This window comes from Suricata suricatta, chromosome 13 (genome assembly GCF_006229205.1).
Source record: "Suricata suricatta isolate VVHF042 chromosome 13, meerkat_22Aug2017_6uvM2_HiC, whole genome shotgun sequence".
NCBI classification, from domain to species: Eukaryota; Metazoa; Chordata; class Mammalia; order Carnivora; family Herpestidae; genus Suricata; species Suricata suricatta.
The window spans coordinates 69,264,888-69,272,313 of NC_043712.1; positions in this window are offsets into that span (position 1 = coordinate 69,264,888).

The following is a 7,426-nucleotide window of genomic DNA, read 5'->3' on the forward strand; positions in this document are numbered from 1 at the left end:
CTGAAGTTTAATACATTTAGCAGATAGCTATCCATCACTCCTTGTTTGCAGACAAGAGCAAGTGATAGCTCCATTAACTCTGCCCACATAGCTCGTGGAGCAAAACCTCCAAGGTTGGTTTGGATTGGGACCTGATGCTAGCTGATGTGGAACGGGGCAGGGAGGCTGAGAAAGACAAGCATGGCTGGTGACTGTTTCTCATGCTTAATGGGACAATCATGAACTATTGCAACCCTTTGCACTAAGAAGGTAGGGATGACTCAAGAGAAAACCAGGACCATACAGCAGCAAGAATGGAATGAATAGTTCTGTCTCTTAGCAGTGAATGACCCTGCTCGCATTAAATACCGACAACACTTGAGTCTCCTTCACTTCGTCTGCACTTTCATTCTGCTGGGGAACCAATACTACACAGAGTTGTTGTTCTTGCAAGTTATATATTCGCTCTAATCAGGACTTATACTGAGGCAAAACAGAGTTTGGGTTATGGAATAGCTGTCTTGCTCTTTGTTTGTATTTCTGTTAGACCACTGAGTTCAGTAAAACCATACTCGGTTTGGTAAAGATGTTTTTCACTTGCATATGACTCCCAGAAGGGAATGGTCAGCAACTTATTCAGTATTGTATAACTGCCAGACCCCTTTCGCCATGGATTCCAGTAGTGACAGTGCCTGGCACATAATAGAAGGTGTTTTCAGAATTGATGGCGATGAAATGAATGTACGTAGATGTAGCAGTGGAGTTGAACAAGAACTTTCTCTTAAAATACTATAAATTTTTCTTTAATTTGATTATAAAATGATGTTTCATTAGGAAGTATGTAACCAAAATTAAATTTATACAGAAGGAAAACAAATCTATTCATTCACTTGCACGCACACACACACATACATACACATAATATATAAATATGTATTTACATATACAGGTATGTATATGTAGACTTAAATTATATGTACGTATGTATGCATGTACATGAAATTGGATTTAGACTATGGAAATAATTTTCAACCTTATTTATTCCTCTTTATTATTATATAGTGGAGGATTTTCACATGTTTTAAAATATTTTTGAAAACACTTTTATTAGCTCTATGGTTTTTCATCTCATAACTCTGCATTATTTACCTAAACTGTTTCCAAGTCTTCCAAATTTACCAGGAGTAACTTTGTAACAAATATGAATGTATGTCTCTATAATCTTTAAAAGATATTCTAAATTTGTAGTAAACAATGTTTTGCATTTTCCTGTACCAGTTCCAATGCTAGGTTTTAACATTAGGGAAAAATGGTTTCAATTTTATTTATTTATTTTTAAAAATAATTTTAAGTTTATTTCGAGAGAGAGAGAGAGAAAGAGAGAGAGAGAGAGAGAGAGAGAGAGAGAAAGAGAGAGAGAGAGAGAGAGAGAGCGAGCATGTCCATGTTGGGATGGGCAGGGGGGAGGGGGGAAGAATCCCAAGCAGATTCTTCACTGACAGATGTGGGTCTCAAACTCATAAACCATGAGATTATGACCTGAGCCTAGATCCAAGAGTTGCATGCTTTACTGACTGAGCCACCCAAGAGCTCCTGGTTTCAATTTAAAAGGAAAACCTAGAATTTTATTGTGCTTTAATATGCATGTGTTTCTTCATTTTGAAAGACTTATGCATATCTTATTTTACTATAATGTTTACCATTTTTTTGTTGACTCGCCAATAAGAGCTTCTTATATATTGAACATATTGTTAGTCTCTTTTTTTCCCAAGTTATCATTTACCTTTTATGTTAGAGTTGACAAACATTAAAATTTATGTGAAATAAAATATAATCTTTTTTTCACACTGTAGTTTTTCCCTTTGTTGTTAGGCTTAGAAATTTTACTATATAGTCAGATAAATATTCATTCACTAAGAAGTTCTTACTTCTTTGGTTTCATTTCTTATGTTTAACTCTTTAATTTGCCTAGCTATGTGAGCTAAGGAGAGTATATTTTTTAACTCCAAATATATTCGTTATTGTCCCAGTTGAATTCAATGCATAATTTTAACAACCATTTAAATCTCTAATATACAATTTTTCCCTTCCCCATTAATTTATTGTACTAAAACCTAATGTAACTTGAATTTTCCCATGCTTCATGAGTCTTTGATATTAATCGAGTTATTTTAACAGCAGTTACCTAAATTTCAGTAGGACGCGTTCCTTGTTTGAGCAGGAATTCCATTTGCTTGACCCCTCGCCCCAAGACCCATCCCCTCTCAGGTATTTCTGGTAATTTTTAGGGGCTGGCTCATTTGCACTCTCTGACAAATCTGATTAGAGATTTTGGTGACAGTGCTCTTACCCTGAAATGAAGTATGTATCCTGCCCTTCCTGTCACTATCTAAGTGGATCCTAATAGTTGATGAAGTAATTCTTTCTTCATCTTTGCATTACAGCTAATCAAAGAAGAAAGAATGATAGAATTAAAGTATGCCATTTTGCAACCTATAAGGAAGTGATGGATATAGGCAATATTACAGTGGCTGCTAAGACTATTAGGTAAAAAACTTGTGGAGAATTATTAAGGGTTGCTATGACTGATACCATCTAAGCCCATGGGTCTAAATGATAGAAAAAGAGAAAGTCAAACACACATACCTTCTGATGGGATTCTGTAACACAACATTGAAGTGTTATGAAAAATATCCAACTAGACTCTGCTTAAGCCCTTAGATTGAATTACTGGCACTCAGGAAACTCAAGGGATGTGGGAACATGTAAAAAACCACTATGAAGATGTACTCAGCAAAATTCAGAACATCAGGAGCTATTTGGGACAAACAGTGCAGTTTGATCGATGATTAAATTATGAAGAAATTTTCCAAGAATGGAAATCTACACATTGGAAGTGACAAAAGAGACATAGTAACCATATGTAATATGGCTTTGTTTGAATCACATCTGAAATCAAAAACATTGTGAGATGAGGGAAATTTGAACCCTGATTGAATATTTGATTGTATCAAGGAGTTATTGTTTGTTTCAGGCATGATAACAGTTGTGTTTTAAGAAAGTATTATTGTCTTTTAGAGAAATACATGGAAATGATTACGGATGAAGTGATATACTGCCTGGGATTTGTTTCAAAATAATGTAGGGTGGAATGGAAGGAATAAGGATTTAAATGAAATATTGGCTATCAATATGGTTAATAATTGTTGAGGATGGATGATGGGTCTGTGGAGCTTTACTTTACTCTTTGTGTGTGTGTGTGTCATAGTATTTACGAATTAATTAATTTTTAACACAAAACTTACCATTTTAACCATTTTAAAGTGCATAATTCAGTGGCATTAAGTACATTCACCATCGTGTGCAACAAGAAATACTATCTTCTTTCAAACTTCTTCCTCACCCCAAAAGGAATGTGAAAGTTTACTTAAGAAAAATATTAATGGGGCGCCTGGGTGGCTCAGTCTGTTGAGTGTCTGACTATTGATTTCAGCTCAGATCATGGTCCCAGGGTCATGGGATCAAACCCCACATAAGGCTTTTTACTGAATGTGGAGTCTGCTTGGGTCTCTCTCTCTTTCTTCCCCTCCCCTCTCTCCCTTTCTCTGCTCCTTTCCCCTGCTCGCACATCTCTCAAATTAAAAAAAAAAAAAGGTATTAATAATGAAAGCAGCACCTACTAAGAATATGATGACTGCTAAGCTTATCATTTTGTCCCCTTCATCTTCAAGTCAAGGGTCAGATGGGATACAAAAAGTCTGTTTTTTTTTTTTAATCAAGGTGGGTTGTTTTCTGAGCTGACGCCTAGTTATATTTCTCTCAAATTCCTTTGGTGATAATGTTCTTTGAATTTTCTTCCAAATTCTGGCAATAGTTTATCTACCTTAACATTTTATTTCTTTTCTACATTGATATTTTAGCATTTAAATCAGAGGAAGGTATGTCAGGATTGGCTGGGTGCTTTTTTAAATGGAAGCACAGTCAGAATTCTTTGATTGCTTATTAGGGATTTTTTTTTTCTCGTCTGTGTAAGAGTAATAGTAAGAAAAAAATACTGGCATTTACCACTATGTGAACAAGTAACACAATTATTAGGTGAGGAAATCTGATTCTTTGTTCTAACCAGCACTTCTGAACACCCAAGACCCAAATGTGAAATCCTTGTATCAAAAAAAAAAAAATGCACATGGAGGTGAACTCATGCAGTTCAAAGCTGTGTTGTTCAAGGGGCAGTTGTATATTTGACGCCCGAAGCCACTAATTTGATGTACCCTCAGTGATGACCCATCATCTTTCAGTGGTGTTCTGATTTGGAGGAACAATCACAAATCATGTCCTATCTGACAAATAAATGGAGTGATGTAGACAAAACTGTGTTAAGCTAAAAAAAGGATGCTCAAGGATAATGTAGTGAGGTTTTGCATGTGCTGTATCAACTGACTTGAGGCCATATTGCTTTTGAAGATAATTGTTTACAGGTCAATGCTTACTTACCCAAAAACAACTTCTGGAATGATTTGTTTAAAAACAAAACGGGCATGATCCATCATTTTAGTATCACAACCTACACCCTTTATTTATCTACTTTTTTGGACATGTATCTACTGTCTGTGTGAAAGTGCAAAAAAGCATCATAAAAAAATAAAATGAAGGTGTAAAGTCCACGCAACCATAGAAATCAGCAAGGCGGAATTGGAAAGAGCTGGAGAAGTTTTTTTCCGAGACTTACCGGGAGTGAGGAGCAACCATTGCTGAGACTAAAACTCTGTCTCCTGACTTCTGGTTCAGAGTTCCCTCCACCATGATATTACAGAGACAGGTCACCAGGAAAGGTTGTGGGCGCTTCTTTCTGAATATCCATCAGGATATACTAACTTCCTTTCTGCAGAAGATAATTTAAATGTAATCTCACCTCTAAAGGACATTTAGTTTTTCAAGCCAGTGAGTCTTTCTGAATTTGAATATACTACTCTGAATTTTATGCAAAGCATTTGTTTTATTTTTTTAAATTTTTATTTATTTATTTATTAGCACATGCATGTGCAAACATGCACACAAGAGCAGGGGAGGGGCAGAGAGAGAGAGAGAGAGAGAGAATCTTAAGCAAGCTCCACAAGCTTGACATGGGGCTCCATCTCATGACTTGAGATCATGACCTGAGCTAAAATCAAGAATCAGATGCTTAACCTACTGAGCCACCCAGCTGCCCCTGAAAAGCATGTTTTAACCCTTGACTGCCTTTAGCGTGTCATGGAAGGTAGGTTTTCAAGATTCCTTTGAATGAAGAAAAGAAGGAACTGATTTTGATTATTTTAATTCAGTTGGTACAATTTCATTTGGTAGTAGAAATACTGGAAAATTCTGTGTGTGTGCATGTGTGTGGAGAGAGAGAAAGAGGAAAGGAGGGAAGGAGGGTTTCTTGGGCAAGTGGAAGGTCTGTGAGTCTCACAGGGCTTATTACTAAGGATGTAGAAGACCTGGGTGCTAGATCTGTGATCGCCACTATTTAGCCACATGACTTAGAAACACATCTAACCTACTGGGATTCTTTTTTAAAATTATTTTTAATGTTTATTTATTTTTGAGAGACAGAAAGACAGAGCATGAGCAGGGGAAGGGCAGAGAGAGAAGACCCAGAATCTGAAGCAGGCTCTGGGCTCCAAACTGTCAGCCCAGAGCCCAACGTGGAGCTCAAACTCATGAACCAGGAGATCATGACCTGAACCAAAGCCGGACCCTTAATCAACTGAGCCACCCAGGGATCCCTGGGATTCTTTAGTTTCTTAAAGGCAGGGTTTTTTGGAAAGATTGTCTTGAAGTTCCCTTTTAGTTAGGTAATTCCTTGACTCCAGGAAAGAATGCTGGAACTAAAACAGCTACAGTATTGTGAGTTGACAGCAAAAGGCTGACTTTTGGCTTAGTGTGACACCATGTTGGAAGAGGCATCTCTGTGAACATGAACTCTAAGTAGAGGTGTCTAAAAACTGAAAAGTGAAGTTGACAGGACATCCACTCTATGTCATTAACTTTATCAAATACAGTATCAATGAAATCCTTGACCTTGAGAGTATATTTCAATGTGCAACTAATTCTGAATAATTATGTATAACATATTGTCAATGTATATAATCCTACAGAGAGGAGGGGGGCAGAAAGAAAAGTTGGAGAGCTTTAAGGTTTAAATTTCTTAGTATCATACAGCTAGAAGTTGTTGGTTTTTTTGTTACAAATCTGGCCTGTTCAACTGTGCCACCTGGGACATTTCCATCAACTTTTTCTTTGTTCATCACCAGACAAAAGGAACTCAACTGTTCAAAGTGTAGTGAGTTTTCAGGAAGATTATTCATTTACAGTGGGACAAGATGAAAAATGAACACCAGACTTTCTTAAATGAGAAGGCTAGGAAAGATAATTTAACTTCTCTGAAATTTTTCAAAAGTCCCTAAATTTGGACCAGGAACTCATCTTATTGCTCACCTGTGGGACTGGTCATTTCCCAGATGACACAGCCGCACAACCCCCCAACAGCCTGTGCTCAGGGCTGCAGGCTGCTGCTCCAAGGACGGATCAGGGCCCTTGTTGGGATTACACTCACCCTGTTTCTCTCCACTGAGAAGGAATCATCGTCTTTAAATGACACTTCTTGCCGTGTCCTTTGTGGTATGGTTTTATTTTAACTTAGGTTTCAGCTTGAAATTCAGCGGCTGATAGGGTGTGAAATGGAATCTAGCATGCTGTGCAACATGTACAAGCTGAGTGGGGCCAGGGACCCTGGGGGATAGGTTGGAACCTTCATTAGTCCAGAATTTTTAGCCACAATGAACTGGAAATTACCGATGGTTCATACACAATAGCCAAGCCGTCATGAGCAATTAAGGAGCCCTGGTGTAATTGACCTGATTTGAGGATGCAGGGCAGCTGAGCACTTCTCCCTGGGGCCAGCTCTCCCACGTGAGCAGAGCAGATGGCCATCTGAGGGATTACAATAACAAGGGCAGCTGAATAGTCAAGTGACCAGTCAGGGTAACCAAGGGGACACCGCAGTTAGATCTCTTCTGGATGGATGGGCAGCTCACACCTAAGTGGGCTGCACCATATGTCTCTGTCTGTGGCACTCTCTCCCCTCCAAAAGTTTCTTCTAATGCAAAGTATAAGGGCTGGGGATGTGTCAGTTCAACAAATTCCCGTGTGTTGGCACTGTGATTAATGCTGGTAATACGGAAATGAATAAGGTACTAGGAATGGACTCAAGTAACTTATGATTTAAAGGGGGCCGAGCAGACAGAAATATAGGTGAGTATAATACAAGTAATACTTTCTAATGCTGCCACAGCACACGCCATATGATGAATGCAAAGAAAAGGAGACATCATTCCTTACTAGAGAAGACACAGAGAAGAGGTGACTGCTTCCTCTATATATTCACTAAAAAATGACCCAGTGGCTC